Genomic DNA, 23,881 nt, shown 5'->3' on the forward strand with positions numbered 1-23,881 from the left:
CTAACTTCCCCTGTAGCTACCTAAGTATTTACAAGTGAGAAGTTTCATGGCAACAAAGAGGGGAGGGACGGCAGGATTTGAAAAAAATTCGATTATGGAGATTATACAGGATTCAGATTGCACGATTAAAAGGTTTTATTCTGAATTGATAGAATCTAACCAGGATGATTTGGAAAAGGGGGCGGATAGATGGGCACAAAGACTAGATATAGGGAAAGAGTGTTTTTATCTTTCATTGGATATAGGACAGAATATTTTGTGTTCAGTGGCTCTTCAGGCACAACACTACAAAACTCTGTACCGATTATACTACACACCCGCAAGAATTGCACAATGGGGGGGAACAACCGGAATTAATTGTCCAAGATGTGGAAGCCTAGAGGCCGATATAGTTCACCTTTTTGCAACATGCATTTATCTGCAAACAACACAAATAGATATTGAGGTGTTCTTTCATAGATCACTAGGAATAGAGATTACTTTATCACCTGCGATAATACTCCTAGGTGTGAATAATGATGATAGACAGATGATAGATGGGTATTTTATTTTTGTTGCCATGGCAGTGCTGAGGCTGTGCATAGCTTCAGCATGGCTTGACTCCCTACCTCCGACCTATCACCAATGGTTAGCCAAATTACTGGCGACTTATAACTTAGAGATGGCAATTTATGCTAGAAAGGAAAAAAAGGGAAGGAAATTAGGTAGGCAAATCTGGGAACCTATAACTAGGTGGAAAGAGGGAAATACTGACTAGCTCATTTCATATTGCCGTAATCGTTTACCATTAATTTCAATGCCTGTACAACTTATTCTTTGTAATATATGTTAAAATTATTTCTTTCACGAATGTGGTGAATGTAAACAGAATGTAATTGTTTATTGATTTGCTTTTTATTCTTTTTTTTATCGTTGTTTTTATGCTGTGCCCATTGCAAGTAAAAGGGAATTTTTTTTCAATAAAAATATATTTTTTTAAATAATAATTTTATGGGGAATATGTCGGCAGTCCAGGCCCTTCTAGAAAAGAACTGGATTCGGTATGTAATGCACATCCTCAATGGCTGAACATCCTTAGGGCGGCGGATTTTAACATTCATGCCTCTGATACATCTTCCAGAGAACTGTGCGGTACAGCGGATGGGGAAGGGGAAGCCCCTCCCCACTTTTCTCACAACCAGCACCGAAATACATTGAATAGATTAGAAATAATCAGAAACTTACTTATCTATACTACTATTATAAAGGAAGAACTTTGAACCTTTGAGGCGGGTAAACTCGGGAACCACAGCGCCAATCCACACACCCGATTCATCGTTGTAATCGTGAGGGATTGCAGATGGACATAGGCTATATAAACTTAATAAATATACGTTATTTAAAAAATGTACCGAAAAAAAAAAGTAGTCCCTTGGAAGATGCGCCGGCCGCATCGTGCGTGCTGACATGAGGAGCGTGGGGAGGAACGGCATCCAGGAGCGCGAGGAGGACCGGCGGACATGGCGCGGGGAGGAGCGGTGAGGAGCGGCGGACAGGCGGTGAGGAGCGGTGAGCGGCGGATATGGTAGGTTATTTATTTATTTATTTAAGAGCGGTGAGCAGCGGGAAAATGAAGCAAAAATGACAATCATGAGCAAGAGGAAGCAAACGGAGCATTATAAAAGTGAGCCAAACGGTGCATTACAGGAGGAAAAAGTTACGTGTGCAGGTTACAAAAGCGTACATCGTGAGCAAGAGGAAGCAAACGGAGCATCACAAAAGTGAGCCAAACGGTGCATTTCAAGAGGAAAAAGTTACGTGTGCATGTTACAAAAGTGTACAAAGTAAACATAGAGGTATAATACTGCATTACAGGAGGAAAAAGTGACGTGTGCAGGTTACAAAAGCGTACAAAGTAAACATAGAGGTTTAATACTGCAATATATGGAGGAAGGCACCGGGGGACCCACGGACAACGTCGGGGCGGGCGGGGGCCCTGAAGCCTAATTGCTCCCGGACAACGTCGGGACGGGCTGCTAGTTTTAAATAAAAGTGACTCCGATACTGGGCAAAGTGAAAAGACCTCTGTGGACCAGGCTAACCATTCCACCAAAGATTATTATTTGTTGGCCTCTGAGGGATTCCGTGATCCGTTCACACACATAGATATCAATTTTGCTCATATTAGCGATAACGCATTCCTGACAGGCTCCATTAAGTGGGTCGTGTCCACCAAGCACGCAGCCAAGGAGCCAACACCGGTAATGGCAAGAAGGAATGCTTACACCCTTAAGTGGGAGAATGTCCATAAAGAGGAATTCTTCCCGTAGATACCGACTGAGATGAACACAGAGATTCTCATCTGTTTAGATAATAATCCTGATCCAACACAGCTAATGAAGGCGTTTAGGGGCCTACTTGACTGTATAAAACTAAATTGATGCACTCTACACATCACAACCAGGCATCTACCCCAAGTTGGCTTGTGCTGCATGCACCCGTCCCCTAAAAAACGTTACAAACAGCCCTAAGGGTTACCCCAAGAGACATGAAAGCTATACAAAATCTGCGCAAGCAATACAGAGAGGCACGTGACATCAGGATCCAAACCTAAGGGGGGATGCATGGGATGTGTTTAGAGCAGCAGCAGACCTTTTGGAAAGAGATAAATGCACCCTTCCTTGCAAAAGACCGAGCATTTATGGTAGAGCTCCATGCTGGAGAGGAAGCCTGGGTGGCTCATTTTCATAAAATATTTGAACTAACCAAAGAGGCCGCTCCGATGACTGATAAGGCATACTTGGTTAATATTAATGCTTCATTGGTGTTTGATATAGTAGAGACGAAACTTGGATTAGCACAGACCGCCCCTGCCAAAAGACCCAGGGCCAGATGTGGTACCAATGGATGTATTTCTGGCCCATCAAGACATATGGGCTACACTCCTGAAAAACACTTTTAACGCCATAGCTAAAGTAGGTCCCAATAATCCTGGAAGAAGAGCATGCTAATTCCCATATATAACAAGCATTTGCAATGCAAAAGGTCTTGCATTTGCGAGATTAAGGGCCATATGTATCAAGCCTTTTGCGATTCGTTAAGGCCGAAATTTGCTAAATTTCGGCCTTAGCGAGTCGCAAACGGCCTTTTTACCGATTTGTGAACGTATGAAAAATTGGCAAAATAAGGAATCGCAAAAAATTGCGATTCCCTATTTTGTTTAAGCATTTAAGGAATCCCAATTTTGCGATTCCTTAAATGCTATGTATAAAGCTTTGTATAAAGCTTTAAAAAATTGCGATTTCAGGTTCAGAAATCGCAAATTACCACCAACTTGTAGTTGGTGGTAATTTGCGATTTCTTGTAAATATGCACAATTGTGCATTTGTGAGGGTGGCATATGAGGCACATACATACCCATTGGGCATGTATGTGCGCCATATGTACACACATGTAATTTACAGGGGTGCAGCAGTGTGTCCTTGAGACACCCCTGTCCCTTGAAATAATTCTCAAATAGCGATTAGCAAATTGCGAATTCGAAATTTGAGAACTATTTCGCAATCATTCCTACTGTTCAAGTTCAAGTTCAGAAATTTGTATAGCGCACTACTCACCCAGAGGGTCTCAAGGTGCTTGGGGGGGAGGGGGGGGGGGGGGGTGCATTACTTATCGAATAGCCAGGTTTTTAACTGCTTTCTAAAGGAGAGGTGGTTCTGTGTAAGGCGGAGGTGAGTGGGGAGAGAGTTCCAGGTTTTGGCCGCTAAGTAGGAGAAAGATCTTCCTCCCATGGTGGATCTATTGATGCGCGGAATTGTCGCAACGGCTTGATTGGATGAATGTAGTTGGCGGGTGGGTGTGTAGAAGGACAGTCGTTTGTTGAGGCATTCGGGTCCTAGGTCGTAGAGGGGCTTGTGTGCGTGGGTGTGGAGACGGAACGTTAATCTCTTGTTGACAAGAAGCCAGTGGAGATCTTTCAGGTGACCAGAAATGTGGGCTTGACGGGGGATGTCGAGTATGAGTCTGGCTGAGGCGTTTTGGATGCGTTGTAGTTTTTTCTGTAGTTTGGCTGTGGTTCCGGTGTAAAGGGTGTTTCCATAATCTAGTCGGCTAGTGACTAATGAATGGGTGACTGTTTTTCTTGTTTCGGTGGGGATCCAGCGGAAGATTTTTTTGAGCATGCGTAGGATGTTGAAGCTTGATGATGTAACGGCGTTGACTTGTCTGGTCATTGAGAGGGAGGAGTCTAGGATGAAGCCTAGGTTCCGTGCGTGATCTGTGGGTATGGGTGCTGAACCCAGAGCCGGTGGCCACTATGAGTCGTCCCAGGCAGAGGGGGACGATCCTAAGATGAGGACTTCCGTTTTGTCTGAGTTTAGTTTTAAATGGCTGTTCTTCATCCATTCGGCTACTTCTTTCATTCCTTCGTGTAGATTGGTTTTGGCGGTGTTGGGGTCTTTGGTGAGGGAGAGGATTAGCTGGGTGTCGTGAGCGTAGCAGATGATGTTGAGGTTGTGTAGTCGCGCGATGGATGCGACGGGACTCATGTACACGTTGAAGAGGGTGGGACTGAGTGATGATCCTTGTGGTACGCCGCAGATGACTTCAGTGGCCTCTGATTTGAATGGGGGGAGGCGGACTCTTTGTGTTCTTCCGGCGAGGAACGAGATGATCCAGTTCAAGGCTTTTCCATGTATTCCAATGTTTTTGAGGCGTTGTATGAGGGTGTTATGACAGACTGTGTCGAAGGCGGCGGAGAGGTCAAGTAAGATGAGGGCAACTGATTCTCCGTTGTCCAGTAGCGTTCGGATGTCATCCGTAGCAGCGATGAGGGTGGTTTCGGTGCTGTGTTTGTCTCGAAAGCCGGACTGTGAGGGGTCGAGTGAGTTGTTGGATTCAAGGAAGGCGACGAGCTGGCTATTGACGGCTTTCTCGATGACTTTGGCCGGGAAAGGGAGGAGTGAGATGGGGGGGTAGTTCTTGAGTTCAGAGGGGTCCGCTGTGGGTTTCTTCAGAAGGGCGCTGAGTTCGGCATGTTTCCAGCTTTCTGGGAAGGTAGCGGAGTTGAGGGAGCAGTTGATGACATCGCGGAGATGGGGTGCGATGATGGAGTTTGCTTTGTTGAAAATGTGGTGTGGGCATGGGTCAGTTGGCGAACCTGAATGGATAGAGTTCATCAGACGGATGGTGTCTTCAGTAGTGATTGGGTTCCAGGCACAGAGGTTGTGAGGGTGCTGTTTTGGATCGGAGGTGGGTCAGTGGATTGTTCTTCGGATAGGTTTCCAAAGCTGTTATGAATGTCGATGATTTTGTTGTGGAAGAAAGAGGATAGGGAGTCGCATAGGTCTTGGGAGGGAGTGATGTCGTTGGAGCCGGCAGTGGGGTTGGTAAATTCTTTGACGATGTTGAATAGTTCCTTGCTGTTTTGGGCGTTGTTGTCGAGTCGATCCTGGAATGTTGATTTTTTGGTGGATCTGATCAATTGGTGGTGTTTGCGGATGGCGTCCTTGTAGGTGGTCAGGTTGTTAGTGATTGGGTTTTTTCTCCAGGTTTTCTCGAGGGTACGACATAACTTCTTGGATTTCTTGAGGTCATCGTTGAACCAGGGGGCCTTTTTGTCACCTTGTTTGATCTGATGGTTTTTCAAGGGTGCTAATTCGTCAGCGCTGTGGGCGATCCATTGTGTGAGTTTGGTGGCAGCTTGGTTTGGGTCCGATGATATGGCGGGGGGGGGTTTTGGTTAAGCAATGTGAAGAGTTGGTCGGTGGTGATTTTGTTCCAGTTTCTTCGAGGAATAGGTTGTGGTGGGATGTGGGTCGTGGTCTTTTTGTAGCTGAAGTGAACGCATCTGTGGTCCGTCCAATGGAGAGCTGTGGTGTGATCGAAGGAGATGTGTTTGCTGGAGGTGAAGATAGGGTCAAGCGTGTGTCCGGCGAGGTGGGTGGGGGTGTCAACAAGTTGTTTGAGTCCGAGATTGGCCAGGTTGTCCAGAAGGGTGGTGGTGTTGTTGTCGTATTTCTTTTCCAGGTGGAAGTTAAGGTCTCCCAGTAGAATGTAGTTCTCGGAGGTGAGGGCATGTGGGCTGATGAAGTCAGTGATGTATTCATTGAATTGTGTGCGGGTTCCTGGTGGTCTGTAGATGAGGGTGCCTCTAAGTGTGGTCCTGGGGTCGGTGTGGAGCTGGAAGTGAAGGTGTTCGGCGGTCGCGAGGTTATCGTCGGAGTTGGTCGTGATTCGGATGTTGTTCTTATGGACGATGGCGATGCCTCCTCCTGTTTGGTTGGTGTGGTCCTTTCGGATGATCTTGTAGCCGTCCGGGATGGCTATGGCGATGTCGGGCGCTGATTAGGCGTTCATCCAGGTTTCTGTAAGGAAGGCGACGTCCGGTGAAGTAGTGTCGAGTAGGTCCAAGAGTTCAGTGGCATGTTTGTGGATCGATCGGGTGTTCAGCAGGATACACTTCAGGTGGTTCGAGACGGAGTTTTGTTTGGAGGGGGAGGAGCTGGCATGGGTACTGATGCAAGCGAACTTGCATGAGTGGCATGTGAATGGTCCGTGGGTATGTCCTGGGGTAGCTATGCAGCATTGTGGAGAGCATCCGGGAGCATCTGTCTTATATGGATGGTGGAGGGGGCCTCCTGGCCCATAGGAATGCATTGGAAATTATTCCTTAATTGCGAATTCGCAAAATGCGAATTCGCAAATAAGGAAGATTAAGGAATCGCTAAAAAAAAGCGAATTACTTCATACATACCATTTTGCGAATCCTAAATAGCGATTCCTTAAAAATCGCTCTTTAGGAATCGCAAAAGGGTTTGTTGATACATATGGCCCTTTGAGCTATTGCCATTCAAAATGACAATGGCTTTTATTTATGTGTTTAAAAAACCTGCCATAATAAAAGGCATTGTCATTTACAATACCAATAGGTCGAGGTTTTGCAAATGCAAGACCCATTGCCCGTGCAAATGCTTATTTAAGAATGGGCTTGAAGTGTGTTTTTATAGCTGCCCGTACCATCTGTGCCAAAACGAGTTTCGTTCAATAAATGCGCTATTCCAGAATGGAGTAAACATACACCTTTAGCTCTTGTACACCAAATGTCTTTGGGGGCCTATTAAGGTAGTTTAAACCACCGCCCCTCCCCACTGATGCCACAAGGTGTACTTTGCTGTGCATGCCTAACTCCATCCACGGACTATACTTTTGTGATCGTAGGTTTTGCTGCTGTAACTGCGATGTATTTTGGGGTGAAGGGGAAGGCTTCCTACATCCATTAGGGCAAAAAGCGAATAACCTTAGCACACCACTATTACTTCGGTGCTTTTGACTATTGAGATGGGCATGGTTTTAATATGGCCTGAAAGCAATAGAACTGCTTCTTGTACTCCTGATTTCTCGGGCTCAGAATGAGTAAACAGATACCTCTATTTTCCACTGCAAAAGAACCCTTAAAACGCAAGTAAGTGATTGTTTATTTGGCAGGTTCAGTGATAAAGACCTGACAATGGTTTACCATCCCTCTGGTCTTCAAAGGGTGTAGTCGGGTGCATGCCCTGGAAGCTCCATTATCTGGAGATCTGGTAGCCTTATGTTAACAGAGACCATCAAACAATGGAGACATGAAGGAGGCAAACTGTCTTCAAGGGGTGCAAACAGATAACCAATACATGCATGTGATTAACGTGTTGATTCTGAGTATCAGGTAAATGTTTGCACTGTGTTTACACAGGCGCAGTATGAGAAGTAAATACAAGCATTTGCAATGCAATAGGTCTCGCAATAAGCTATTAGCTTTGTAAATAACAATGCCTTTTCTAGCTCAGATTCTCGGTAAGACGATTTTTGTCCTCATTTGCCTTTTCTCTCTTTTCAAGAAACGCCAACCACCTTGCGTGTCCATCACCAAGAAACTTAAGGTTTTAGTTGTCTCCTGCAACAGGCACGATTTAATAACATTGGTGGCAGAAGAGTCCTGAAGGAAACAAGAGTGGGGAGGGGGAGGGAGTGGGCTTGCAGTTACTCCATCAATGTATTTTTCAACCTGTAGGACCAACAACGAACCGAGGAAACCAGGGCCCATGGAGGGTTGTAGGGATAATCATAGGACCCGGGGGAAAAAAAAAGAACCCGGAACGCTATCTCCACTGGATCAACAAGTCCCAGAAAGCCAAGTTATGTTTACTGCAAGATCTGGTCAAGTCCACCTTAGATGTTTCATATAGGGACATCAACCAGCCACTGTGTGATGGAGCTGTTTTTTTTACCCAAAACTTCACAAATTTGTCTCCTGGCCAGGAGAATTGCATAAAACAAAAAGGACCTTGCCTGGCCAGTGATGCCAGCATTCAAGCCAAAGATTATTAATGGCAGAGTGATGGACAGTGATATATTTAAGATAGAGTCCAGAGTTGACTTCACTTCTTCCCAGAACCAGCCGATGTAAGGGCAGTCCTTAAACATAAGTACATCTGATACTTCGATGAGATTGCATTTGTTACATTTCTTTCCTGGGAGGAATTTGGAGAGCCTCAGGGGCGAGAGGTAAGCCTGATGTGCCGTGAATGGTTACGTCTCAGCCATGCTGCTTTATCGGTTTTATAAAGGAGAGTAAATGATTTTACCCATGTCTCCTCGCACTGAAAGCCTAGCTCTTCCCCCCGCAGCTCGTCAGGTAGAGCAAACTCCCCATCAACCTCATCCAACAACCACCAATACCACAAAGCTACCTCTTTGCCTCCCCCAACTCGTTCTACTAGCTTCTGTTCCAGATTGCTGGCTTTCCCCAATGCTACCCCTTTTGAACGCAAGGCCCTGGCCCAGCTATCCAGCTGCATGAACTTAAATCTAGAGAGACCGGGGCCAACATGCTCCGGGAGCTCCTCCCATGCCCTCACAGACCCTTCTACCAGCAGCTCTCCCCATCTTGTAATCCCAGCATTCACTGGAGTAGACAAACTATCCTTTAAACATAACGGTAGGCCTGAGGAATTCCACACTGGTGCAAAGTTTGACTAGTAGGGCAGCCCTAATCTCTTACTAATCTGTACCCAGGCTTTCGCCAGGGACTGAAGGATTTTTAACTTGACTTTTTTAAAGAATTTCTGGTCCTCAAATTTGAACAGGAAACCATCAATTGGCAGGTCCGCTCCAACCAGCATGGCTTTAAACATTGTCCCTATCGATGAACTAGATGGTGTTTTTAAAAGCATTCTAGAGTGGGACAACTGAAAAGCCCATGCATAGTGCTGTAAATCAGGAAGTGCAAGCCCCCCCTTTTCCCTCCTCCTCCTCAACTTCTTCCACACAAGTCTGGTTGATTTGTAATTCCAAATAAAGTAATTGATCTCTCGCTGGAATTTATCCAAGATTTTAGCATCAAAGTCCAGGGAGATGGTATTAAAGATAAATGTGAATTTGGGGAGGATAGTCATCTTTATCAAGCTTACCCTACCCAATATGGTAAGTGGAAGGTAATACGATTTTGTTAACACCTACTTCAGTGATTTTAGGTGTAGACCAGACTCAGAATATGATTCAGAAAAGGGGGTGGTGATGAACAGAGTGTCTGAATTAAGCAGACCACTCTTACCCAGTCCAAAGATCAGGGCTTGATCCATCCCCGTTTTTTAGCTCACTGCACCATCCCAGCTCAGAACTTGGCTATATGCAAATTAGTCTGACCCTGGTGATAACGGTGATGGATCAAACCCTGATCTTTGGACTGGGTAAGAGTGGTCTGCTTGATTCAGACACTCTGTTCATCACCATCCCCTTTTCGGAATCATTTTTGTCCACCACAAGCATGGAAGGGTATACTCAGATGTGAGTCCCTTGCTCATTGCACCTTCAGGATTCAAGCAGACACTATGTTCATCACCACCCCCTTTTCTGAATCGTTTTTGGCCACTATAGGTGTGGCAGGGTATACTCAGACATGAGTCCCTTTCTCACTGCACCATCAGGATTCAAGCAAGCCGGGCCGACGATGGCTGAAATGCCAGAAACTGGTCCCCGGTAGCTCGTCTCCTTTCTGGTGAAGAATTGGCTTGGTAGTTTAGTCTGCCCTGTTCCCATGATGCACTGGGCCAGGGACAGACTGATTTGCATATAGCCAGGTTCTGAGCTGGGATGGTGCAGTGAGATAAATAACGGTGATGGATCAAGCCCTGATCTTTGGACTGGGTAAGAGTGGTCTGCTTAATTCAGACACTCTGTTCATCACCACCCCCTTTTCTGAATCGTTTTTGGCCACTATAGGTGTGGCAGGGTATACTCAGACATGAGTCCCTTTCTCACTGCACCATCAGGATTCAAGCAAGCCGGGCCGACGATGGCTGAAATGCCAGAAACCGGTCCCCGGTAGCTTGTCTCCTTTCTGGTGAAGAATTGGCTTGGTAGTTTAGTCTGCCCTGTTCCCATGATGCACTGGGCCAGGGACAGACTGATTTGCATATAGCCAGGTTCTGAGCTGGGATGGTGCAGTGAGATAAATAACGGTGATGGATCAAGCCCTGATCTTTGGACTGGGTAAGAGTGGTCTGCTTAATTCAGACACTCTGTTCATCACCACCCCCTTTTCTGAATCGTTTTTGGCCACTATAGGTGTGGCAGGGTATACTCAGACATGAGTCCCTTTCTCACTGCACCATCAGGATTCAAGCAAGCCGGGCCGACGATGGCTGAAATGCCAGAAACCGGTCCCCGGTAGCTTGTCTCCTTTCTGGTGAAGAATTGGCTTGGTAGTTTAGTCTGCCCTGTTCCCATGATGCACTGGGCCAGGGACAGACTGATTTGCATATAGCCAGGTTCTGAGCTGGGATGGTGCAGTGAGATAAATAACGGTGATGGATCAAGCCCTGATCTTTGGACTGGGTAAGAGTGGTCTGCTAAATTCAGACACTCTGTTCATCACCACCCCCTTTTCTGAATCATCAGACTCAGAATATGGCAGGGTGGACTAGATCTGAAATAGGTTTCGTGTTTATCTCAATGGCCGGCTGCTAGCTATTTTTAGTATGGAATCAGCAATATACAGATTAAAAAGCCGCAGGAGATGTGAAATGGGGAAGAAAATATGGGCTCCAGTGGTCAGCTGGATAGGCTGAATTTTATTTCTTTATTATAATATGTGGTAGTATCTTTCTGCCTTTTTTCTTTTGTTTTATTATTCTTTTTTGCTCGTGTACAATTATTTGGCAATGACATCTCCTATAGTCTCTGTTTTTTTTTTAATCTAAGGACTGATTTGTCAATTTCATCTTGATGTATGTTGCCAATGGAAAAAAAAGTAAATAACAATGCCTTTTATTTATGTTTTAAAATCAAAACATGAATAAAAGCATTGTCATTTACGAGGCCATTAGCTCATACTCGCATAAATGCAAGACCTATTGCATTGTACATGCTTTTTTACAGACGTCGTGCCTGCAGCAGGGCAAAACACATTAAAGAAAATAGTGCTTACCAATCAAATAAAACCTACCATGTCCCAACAGAAGTAAAAGGGCCAGTTGCCATGGGAGGTTTCAAATGAAGACAAGGCGGTACTAAGGTGGGACTAACAAGGCGATAATGGAATCAGAAACCAGCATTTACAATGGACAAGGACACAAGCCAACAAATAATATGGGCGGGGAGTGGGTGAAGCTTCAAATCCCTAACTGAATACAGCATGGCTCGCAGAGCAGAGCATGCTCTTCCCAGGCTCTTGAAACTATCGGCCCATTTCACGGTTAGATGGGACCACTAAATTAATGGGCCGACTATTACTAAATAGGCTTGAGGATTGGGCAGAGGATCATAAATTGGTCAAATACACAGTAGCTAAGAAGGGACATATTTATCTGGCCTTTATGGACCTCTCAGGAGCCTTTGACTGTGTGTCACACCCAAAACTATGGACTGTTATGGAAGCAATGGGCATAGAGGAACCCAATATAGTTTTCGTCCTCAGATGTAGAAGCAGGCATCAGCTAGTGTCCTGTACGGTTGGAAAGTGTAATGCACGAGGCAATTTAAAATCAAGAGGTGGGTTAGAAAGGGTTGTGTTCTTTCTCCTTTCCTCTTCTTGCTCTATACTAATGGGATGGAGGCCGCATTGTTTGGGTCTACAACGGATATTCCACATATAAATGCCTCCCCATTCTTCTATACGTAGGTGATGCTGTTTTAATTGCAAGAACAGGAAAGGCATTGCAGACCTTAATTGATGCCTATACTAGTTTTATTAAATGGATGGACCTCAAGGTCAATGATGCAAACACACAAATACAAATGACAGGATAACAGCTAAAGAAACAACCATCATTTTATATAGAGGCACGCAGGCTGGAGGTTGTCCATACCTTCCCCTAACAAATAGAGGTTTATCATTCGAGTGTAATGGCCATCCTCAGCGTTACTATAAAAGCTGGGTCTAAACCAATCTCACAAGTCTTGAAGGTTTTTAAGGCAAAGAATTATCAGTGGCCACTTATGGGGCATGGATATGGGGAATGACCAATGTTGACATCCTTCAGCGTATTGAGGATGCTTTTTACAAAAGATTACTCTACCTCCCGCGTTTATGCTAAAATTTTACCTGCCACACTGAACTGAGGCCCCAGTTATTTGTGATATAATACATTAAGCACCACTTACATTGCATTATTCCGGGTGGAGGAGAGAGACTGTAAAATTAAATCAAAACATCCAGAGTAACTGCCTAAAACTGGATCACGCAGATCAAATCAAATGGTTGTATTATGTAAAAACCACCTATGGGGCCCTGGGGCTTTTAGAACTTTATGAAAGTCCAACTAGCTCTAGGTTGATTTCCAAAGCCAAACTGAAGTATGTCTTCTGCCTGAAAGCTATTCGGGAATAAGGGATGTCCATCATCTGAAATCATCAATGAACCATTAACAACTGTATCCTTCCATCCCTCAGGATAACCATTCCTACAGGTTTCCATTTTACAACATCGTTTTATATTAGTAAGATTCTGATTAAATTACATTCCATTGATGTTGGGGCATTCTGGCATTCCTACAATTAGATTTACACTTGGTTTTCTTTTTTTTTCCTTTTTTTTATTTCAAAGTATTTTATTGAAAATAAGTTTACAGTATAATACAATGCAATGTCAATTCTTGGCAGTATAAAACGCTGCTTGACTGTGGAGAAAGAAAGAGAAAGAGAAAGAAGGAGAAAAAGAGAGGGGGGGATTATCATTCCAGGTGGGCGTCTAGTGCTGCCCACATTCCCCCTCTGGCGGTGTAATTCGCTGGGTGGTGATTTGCGGTGATGTTATCGGCCTCCCTCAGAAAGATCACCCAGTTGAACCATCGCTTGAACGTGGCTCTGACAGTGTTTTTCCAGTTTGCTAAGATAGTTTTGGCAGCTGCTGTTAGCAAGAGGTCAACTAGGTCTCGGTCTTCTTTGGAGTCGAGCTCTGTGGCCATGAAGGCCGCGGCTAGGCCGGGGAGCCCGCGCTCTGTGTTAGTCTCCAAGAGTGTGTCTATGAAGTCGTATACTTTGCACCACAATGTCATAACCTTGGGGCACTGGTATAGGATGTGGGACAGATCCCCCTTTGCCTTTTGGCAATTCCAGCATGTGTCTGTGTCCCTGGCCCCTACTGCTTCCAGTTTGGCTGGTGTCCAGTGTAGTTTGTGTAGTAACCAGTATTTTGTTTGGGCTAGCTGCGGGGTTACTTTGTTTTTGGAGGCTGACACCCATAGCCTGGACCTTTTCTCCTCATTTAGCGGTCTTTGTAACTTCCCTTCCCAGAATGCCAACGTTTTGTTGTTCAGTGTTGTGGTGCGAGGGGTGATGAGTTTGTATATGTGTGCTGTTTGATGGCCAATCTTATTTAGATTGTGTGCGTACTGTATGATGGAGGGTCTGTGTTTCGAGAGGTTGGCTCTGGTGATGGCCGCTTTTATCTTGAGGAATTCGAACTCCTGTTCTGGTAGGTCATGTATGCGCTGTAGTGCTTTGAATGTGAGCGGGTTGTTCCCTATCTCTAGTTGGGCCGGTGTGGTGATATTCTTCCCATACCACTCTTTGTTCGCTAGTGTTATCCCCTTGTAGGTTATTTTGGAGTTATACCATATTGATTCCCATCTAGACCCTTTGATGGTGAGTTCCATGTCTCTATCTACCCTAAGCAGCGCCGCTTTGGTGTTTTTGATGATTGCATTGTTCGCCTCTGGGTGTTTGTTTGCCGTCAGTGCCATTAGTGGGTCGGCTCCCCCCATGATGTCTTTTTCCAGATCCATCCAGACTGGCGTATATTCTGGTGTGGGGGAGATCCAGTGTAAGCCTTGTTTAGCTGGGTAGGCTGTCTGGAAAGCCTTGCAGTTGGTTACGTTTAGCCCCCCTAGGTCTTTCTTTAATCTGAGTTTCGAGAGACTTATTCTGGCTTGCTTACCACTCCAGAGAAATGAGTTGATTGCCTTGTCTAGTTTTTTATGAAAGTCTATGGTCAGCGTTAGCGGTAGCATACTTAGCAGGTAATTCAGCATTGGTGTGATCATCATTTTTATCGTCTCAACTCTACCCCACCAGCTAATGAATTTGGGGCTCCAGGCCTCGAGTTTGCACCTGATCTTCTTCAGCATTGCCTCTTCGTTGTGTTCCAGAGTTGACCTTAGGTCTCTCCCAAAGAGGAGACCTAGGTACTTCAGGGGCTTCGTTTGCCACGCTAGTCCGGACGTGCCTAGCACTGTTTTGGTTGTGTGGCAGTTCGTTGGCTTGCATTCGGATTTGTTTCGGTTTAATCTGTACCCTGAGACATTCGCTTATTCCTCAATTGTTTGCATCAGAGCTTCGATTGAGGTTTCTGGGTCGTTTGTGGTAATTAGGATGTCGTCGGCGTTTACACTTGGTTTTCTTTTTATACATTTTACATTTTTGCAAAATATAAGGGGTCTACAAATCTAGGGAAAACTTAGAAGGATGGCCTAATGGGGAAAAACAACTTAGTTGAAAGCCATACCGTATCCCCTACCTGATACACTTAAGCATGTCTAGAGTGTCTGTCTGCAAATCATTTATAGTTTGCTTTGGTACTCAGTGGATGGGGTATAATCTTATTCTGGACTTGTGTGCTGGATTGTAGTAATCCATATACTGGAGGAAATTTAAACTTGAGTCAGTTCTTTGGGATACCATTACCACACAAGCATATACAATGCAGTATATTGAAGGTAAATAAAACCCATATCTATCTATCTATCTATCTATCTATCTATCTATCTATCTATCTATCTATCTATCTATCTATCTATCTATCTATCTATCTATCTATCTATCTATCTATCTATCTATCTATCTATCTCTGATGTAATTTCAGATGTTGCAGTGTTGCTATTAATAATGTCATGAGTGGTGTAATGTGTGAGATAATTAACAGTGCATGGGATGGGCCAGAGACTGACTATGTCACGCTACAATTTGAAGGGCGTTATTTTAAGTAAGGGACAGACATTGATTTAATTAAAGTTTCAGAACATCAAAATATAAAAATTAGGCCTATTGGTATGCCCTGCAGCACCCGCAACATTGACGAAAATGCTTGGCAATGCCTCTGCCCCTTGTAGGGGTACCACCAGGATGCAAACAATCCAAATAATAATCCCTTGCTGGGCATTATGGGACACTCCACGCTGGATAAATGAATAATAAATGAGCGCCTCCTGTTGGTCATTTATTATACTTTTATTCTTTTTTGGGTGTCCCGGTACCCACCCATGACACCCACATGTTTCTTTTTGTTGAGAGCTGAGGGAGCGCACAAGGGTCCCCACGGCCCGCCGGATTACTGTCAGCACCCCCGTGGGCCATGCAGGAGCCAGGGACATGTTGCCAGAGCACGTCTTTTACTTTTTAAAAACAACATTGATAAAGCCAGTAGGTCTTGCCAAGTCAGATCTATTGGCTTTGTCAACGAGTTCTTTAAATATGTTGTACAGCAGCGTGAATGCTGTGCAAGCAGGGCTGAAATTTAAAAAAGCAGTGTGACGCTGTCAACGCTGGCAACATCATAGTAACTTTTATTTTAGTATCAACCATGATATTCATACTTTTTTATCTGAAGCCTCTATGGCAAAACAAAAAAAATAAATGCATACATGGTTTCTGAAAAGAATGTTACCTTCAACTATATGCACAGCCAACCACCCAGTATCTGGACAGGCTTTTACTAAACACGATCGTTAGATTGTGCCAGGGTGATCAACAACACACAATAATTTACTAGTAGAGTTTCCCTTCGGATCACTGAAAAAATATCTACTACCAAAATATCGAGTTCCCAAAATATCGATGACAAAATATCGAGGGACATAATATCGACTTTCTATCTTCACTAAGGTAAGTACAAAAATATCGACTTTAAAATATCGAGTGTTAAAAATATAGACTGTCAAAATATCGATTTTTTATCTCTTTAAAATAAGTTAAAACTATTATAATATTACATATATTTAATATAAACATTGTTAAAATTATTAAATAAATGTAACATTGTTACATAATTAATGTACATTTAAAATTAATAATAATAATACATATATATATAAATACATGTTATTAATAAAACATATAGAATATATTTACCGTGGCATAGCAAAAGGTTTAAATTTAATGTAACCACTCCAGTGGGTGCTACATTACAGAGATCATTGGATAGCGTAGAGGTAAAAATTACTATTCCCACTCCAGTGGGTGCTACAGTAGAGAAAGCGTACGCCTGTACCCCAAAAACCCTAAACTGACCCTGAACCCTAAAAATATCCCTGTACCCCAAAAACCCAAAACTGACCCTGAACCCTAAAAATACCCCTTTACCAAAAAACCCAAAACTGACCCTGAACCCTAAAAATACCCCTTTACCCAAAAACTGAAAACTGACCCTGAACCCTAAAAATACCCCTTTACCCAAAAACTGAAAACTGACCCTGAACCCTAAAAATACCCCTTTACCCACAAACTGAAAACTGACCCAGAACCCTAAAAATACCCCTTTACCCACAAATTGAAAACTGACCCTGAACCATAAAAGTACCCCTTCACCCAAAAACTGAAAACTGACCCTGAACCGTATAAACACACAACCCGCTACAGAAAATAAATTAAAAAAATGAATTATTTATCAATTATTTATTTTAAATTAATTACCAATTATATTTTAATTATTTACCAATTATTATTTAATTAACAATTACATTAAATTTACATAATTAATTAATTATAATTTAATTACTTCCCACCCTATTCCCCTATAAACACACAACCCGCTACAGAAAATAAATTACTAAAAATTAATTATTGATCTATTAATCATTTTTAATTAATTAACTATTATATTTTAATTAATTACCAATTATTATTTAAGTAACAATTACATTAAATTTACATAATTAATTATTTATAATTAAATTACTTCCCACCCTATTCCCCTATAAACCCACAACCCGCTACAGATTTATATTACTCAAATATTATTAAATATTAATAACTTACCTTATTTTCGATATTTTTGTTGTCTATATTTTTTCAAGTCTATATTATGTCTAGTCTATATTTTTGATTCGATATTTTGGCTATTCTAGTCGATATTAGTCGATATTTTTGTTGTCTATATTTTGTCTAGTCTATATTTTGTCCAGTCTATATTTTTTACTCGATATTTTGTCCAATCGATATTTTGGACTCGATATTATGTCTGTTTACCTTTCCCTTCACTTCTCATAAGCAGTATCTTCACTTTTGATATTTTGCTGCAAAGCATGTGGCTGCGAGGTATCTGACACAAATTGATTTACATCAGAATTGCCAAGGACAAAAATATTAATAGCAGAACCAGAGTGAACCAACGATTAGCAAATTGTTTTCATGCCAGGCATCTGCACCTTTAAATGGCAGTGTGTAAATGGCAGGCCTCAGACATGTTTAAAGTGCAATTTAAGTGGTTGGCACAATCAGTGCTGCAGGCCCACTAGTAGCATTACATTTGCAGGCCCTGGGCACAGATAGTGCCCCTTTATTAGACACTTACACGTACATTGAATATGCCCATTGGATATAAGCCAATCTAAGATGTTTTAAATTAAGGGCACACACACTTTAGCACTGCCTATAAGTGGTAAAGTGTGCAGAGTCCTTAGGTCAGCAAAAAGGAAGACAAGCAAAACAGGAAGTCTGAAGGCAAAAAGAGGGAAAACCATGCCATGGATACCAGGACTAACAGTTCAAAATTGTGTTTTTATGATTGTTGAGTGAATGGACTCTGAGAAGTGAGATGATGGTTTAGCTTTGGGAATGGTTTGCAATATTTCAGTTTGTAAGATTTCTCTGAGATTCAGCCAGGAAGACCTTACCTTCAGCTCATATTTAAGCTCATCATCTGTATTAGTGATGAGTGAGAGCTCAATATGTTTTAACTTTTCTTTTAAAAAGTAGGAATTGTTGTTTAAACTAACAGCTATGGAAATAAGACCTCACCTGGACTTAATGATGCAACAATCAAAAGAAACTAACAGCTCCCAAACATAGATAAAGGTCTATGTTCTGCTTTCATGCCAAACTGATCAAGAAAGAAAGACTGCAAAGTACAACTTACCTGAGCCTAAACTCTCAGAAGATAGTCTAGCTCAGGGGTCTCCAACCTTTTCTGTAGTGTGAGCAGTAGCGGTCGGCAGTAGGTGTTTCTATAGGGCGGTGACGTGGGCAGGAGGAGGGGCAGGGTGGGGGGAAATAATGTATGGATTACGGAGTTGTACAGGTAAGTAAACATTTAAATACATAAAACGAATTTCGTTGCGCGCACTGCATCACATTTGGTGATGCAGTGTGCGCAACGAAATTCGTTTTATGTATTTAAATGTTTACTTACCTGTACAACTCCGTAATCCATACATTATTTCCCCCACCCTGCCCCTCCTCCTGCCCACGTCACCGCCCTATAGAAACACCTACTGCCGACCGCTACTGAGTGTGAGCTAATTCTAATCAAGGAAAGTCCTGCCGAGCTTCTATCCTATTTTATCATTGTAAAATGCTGAGGAGAAGCGTGGCTCAGTGGTTAGAGGCGGCAGACCCGTAAGCTGAGATCGGCTGTGGACCAGGGCTCGATTCCCCTCCTCGGCGGGTCTCGGGCTCAAAATTCCACGGAGTCGACAATTCTCGCTCCGGTGCCTACTCGACTCACGGGGTCACACTCTGCCACTCTGGGCAATAGCTTGCTTAATCTCCACTACGGCCCCTCGCTGCGGGATGCCTGGCTTTCACCTTGTGGATACCCGGCCGGGGTATCTCACAGGGGAATACCAGGACGGGTTCCCTAAGCAAGCGCCTTGAGACCCCTGGGTTAAAGTGTTGCGCTATATAAATCGAAACACATTTACATTTACATGATATGTATTAACATTACACTATGACCACGCTAAGAATGATTTATCAGTAGTCACCACCCACACATTCCAGATGAAGTTACCAGCAGAATGTTAGGAAAACGTTTTTCAATATTAAATGCTTGCAATCAAGTAAAATTCAAATCATCACATGCTGTGGGCCACAAAGAGTTCCACCACAGCAGTAAGTCTTTCCAACTCAAATTGAACTATCATTCAGCTAACAACCTTATATGTGTTTTAGAATTAAAATATTTTTAACATATTAGTTTTTAAAAATACAAATATCTTTCCATCAAAACCACTTTCCACTTTGAGCAATCAAACTCAATTTTCCAAAAGAAAAACCTTTTCAAAAAAAGCATAATTATTGTCTTTTAAAATCAAATCAGTTTTCATTGTTACAAAATACACAGTCCTTAAACATCAGCTTTCTGTTTTCATTGAGTACCGCCATGTAAAAATGCCTCCGATGGACAAATTCCACTTCAAATACCCAGAAATTGGAATCATAGGCCATGCTTGCAACCCATAACACTATTGATGCATTTGTTATGATAATAATGCCCACCATTAAAACCGGGGCTACAACTGTGCCACAGCTGTATGCCCAACATATATCAGTTATGGACAATATTATGGAAGAAGCGGTTGCCACTCTGTTAGGAATGGCTAGAAATAAGCCAGTCATGCTCTTAATATGTCCGTGATGGCTGCAAGTATGTAATTACTAGACTTGTATGCCCAAAATAGTCAAGGATGAAAATATTATGGCAATGGCACAAATATGCCATGAACTGGCAAAAGTTTGTCAAAGATAATACTCGTATGATGTGATGGGGACCAGCAAACATATTTGGTTGCCCTTGACACAAGGAGTAGCTTTAAGGAACTAACACTGTTTATTAGGGAAGGACACAATGTCACACACCCACACAAAAATGAATGTGATGCTTCTAATTTTCTCTGCCCTGGATGAATACTCTCTTCCATCAGCTTTCTGGTTGATCATGCTTCCAACTAACACATTTTCACTCTAGTTCTTGCAGTCACATACTTTGGTGAGTCAGCCCTGGTTACTGCTGCCACTATTCTTGGATGTCACACACGGTGTGACTCATTCAGCAGGGCATATAACATGGCCAATCTCCTTCTTAGGTAGATTTAAAGCGAATAAAGATGGTTCATGTGACAGACCAATAGGCCAACACCGTAGCCTCCACATGCTTCAACATCCTCCGCATACTTTGCAAGACCTTTAAATGGATCCCCCCGAATCCAGGAAGACTGTCACCTGTGCACTTATGACCATTAGGCTGGACTACCGGAATGCTCTCTATGCCGGAATCAACAAATCGCTGCTCCAAAAATTCCAGATCGTCTAGAACGCTGCAGCTACACTCGTCCTCAGCATTCCACGACAAGACCACATCACTCAGAACCAACAAGACCTCCACTGGCTCCCCTTAAAAAAGAGTGACCTTCAAGCTGCTCACACACACCTACAAAGCCCTCCACAACACCGGACCACAATACTTCCACAAAAGAATCTCCTTCCACGCCTCCAAGAGAAACCTCTGCTCTGCTAACCAGGCTTTGGCAAAAATCACTCGTATCCCCTGAGCCAGGAAGCAGATTCTTCTCCTACATCATGGCCAAGACCTGAAACAAACTCCCCCTCTACATCAGACAAAACCCCACACTGAAAGCATTCAGGAAGAGCCTCAAGACCTGGCTTTTTGACTGACCGGAGCTGCCCAAATGTCCCCCCCCCCAGCGCTATGAGACCCTCACGGGTGAGTAGTACACTCTATAAATCCCTGATTAATTGATTGATTGATTGATAGGCCAACCAAGTGTGTGTTTGAGTGTTATGAAAAGGTCCTGCCATTGGTTTGGCTGTCTGTAACTCTTACGGGTAATGAAACGAGCAGTGCTGCCTTATTTAATATACACAGAATCCCTGAGATCAGATTGGTTTGACTTCACCTCTGAGAGCTACTTTGAGGGTGCTGGTGAGCTACCAGTAGCTCCCGAGCTACTGGTTGGAGATGAAAAAAGACCACTAACAATCGTTGAAATGACAGATTTTAAAGAATGAAGACTCTGTGCCCTAATTCAGTGGTGATGCCCATTCACACAGAACAGATTAGAATTTTACTAAATATTTTTACTGATCATTTGTGACCTGTGCCACTAAATTAGGCAAAAGGGTAGAAAATAGATATTTTGTAATCGGGGGCATAAAGCGCGCACCCACAGACCCCAATACTGGGGATTCCCCTGCCTCCCAGGTCCAAAGTGGTCCCCGTCAGCTTGTCAGTACTATCTGTGTGTATGAATTTATTTCCAACTCTGATGATTTGTGCAGAATCCTGTCCACAGACCTGAAGAACAATTAAGTAACAAACTTACTTTCTCTTTCAGGCAGAGATTATGTGAATAAAATGGCAAAGGCTCATTTGAAGAGTGGGTGGGACCCCCTGATGAATGTGTCAGGTCATCCATGCCATTAAGAGACAGCTGGAAGGGCTGGATGCAGTTGGATATTATACGAAAATTCAGTGTTCTGTCGCAGGAGGGCTCTGCATTTAAATCAGAGTGGCTCAAAGTGTTCAGACGTTTTAATGGGAACAGGGCAGGATATGAACCAGCACGTAATGTTCTTTTTAAGCTTGACTTTCTCTCATAATCACACTCCGAAAGCAGGTGAGTGGTGAACTCCTTGTACTGGGAAGTGGCTTTTTTGTTTTTTCTGGATGACTGCAAGGAAAAACATTGAAATCATCAGATTTGTGAATGCACAGAAAGAGGATGTTTCCCCTGGTGTATTTCTGTTTTATCCTTTAGCAAATAGGTCTCAACACTAGACATAAACGAGAAGTATAAATCATCTTGAAATGTTTTCAAACTAAATATTTTACAGATTGTTTTGTGTTTTCTTTGCTTTTAATCTTAAATTGTGTTACATTTCCTATTTGGAATTTTGGAGAGATGCGTTTGTGCTTCGCAAAGAAGACTGGAAAGAGGCCTGTGGTATCATGCTGGGTGTTGCAGATCACACGTCAAGTGCTGCTGTATTGATATCTAGAACTACAAGATTTAAATGCACCATAAAACATCATTTTATTTAGTTGCTACTTTTAATTAAAGTAAAGTGGCAGAGCAAAAAGAGTGGTGGACCAGCTGAAGGGGATATGGTTTGAAGGGGAAAGGTGTGAGAAGGATAGGTAAATGGTTCATAAAGAATAGAGAGGCGGGGATGGGAAGAAAATATAGGAGAGTGGGAAAAGGAGATTCTAATTGCAAGACAAGATACAGAACACGAGAGGGGATGGGTGTTAGACCACACACCTTTGCATGGTATTAGCCCAGACATTATGCCTCCACTACCCTGTTGCTGCTGACTACCTTTTGGAAATCTGTGCACTTTACCCGTACTACCCAGTGGTGAAGTGCTCATGCTCTTCCTCTTAAATATGGTAACATTTGTATACACCTAATTGGCACATTTAATTTACATATGAGGACCTAGTAAATGATACTACCTGTACCCCAGGCCTGCATATGAAATGCTACAAGTAGGCGGCAGAACGCATTGTGCCTCCACTAAAAAATGCACTGTAAAGCATGTCTCAGGCCTGCAACTGCAGACTGTAGTGCGGTTGATAGCCATCATTACAATCTGGCGAAATAAACCTATTTCCAGGCTTAAACCTTCCTTTTCATAATTATGTCACCCCTAAGGTAGGTCTTAAAGTGTTTAAAAAGTAGGACATATATGCTTACATTTTACATGTCCTGCAGTGTAAAAAATCTCCCAAAGTTGTTTTTCAAAGACTAACAATGGGTTACCGTATTACACTTAATAAGTGATAACTTCAGTTTGGGAACAGATAGAGAAATACTTTTTCCACTCATTTGAATTGTAAATTAAAATAACCTTTAATAGTAAAGGTTTTTAAGTTACTATTCTAAAAATGGCACTTTTAGAAAATTTGCATTTTTACTGCCTAAAACAAATGTTCCTTTCTGCCAGTATACAATACACAAAAGAGCAGACCAGGTCTGGGGATATTGTGTGGTTATACCAGTCGCTGCGGTGACATAAAGTGCATGTGTAGGTGAAGGTTACTGTCAACATATAATTGATAACACATTTAACAGAGATTGTTAAACAAAATCCTAAGCAATTCCCATCAGACCACCCTTTATGGTGGAGTTTACGTCATGTGGGGATTGCTAAAACATTCCATCCGACCATGTAGTGCCGGTATTGGAATGGATACCAGTGATGTAGTCATAATAAACATCGTAGTGTGACATTAGTGACAGGGTGCAGTGCTGGGGTGACGGTGATAGGTAAAAAATGGCTACGCAGACTCAAAGGAAAGTTTTAACAAAAGTTAAAAATGCGCCACGTAGTAAAATTGCCTACTGGCACAGTGCAAGGCGGTCGACACCTCCACTTCCGCTCGCTGCAAGCCAGGAGGCACCGACGG

The sequence above is a fragment of the Lissotriton vulgaris genome, chromosome 3_2 (genome assembly GCF_964263255.1).
Source record: "Lissotriton vulgaris chromosome 3_2, aLisVul1.2, whole genome shotgun sequence".
NCBI classification, from domain to species: Eukaryota; Metazoa; Chordata; class Amphibia; order Caudata; family Salamandridae; genus Lissotriton; species Lissotriton vulgaris.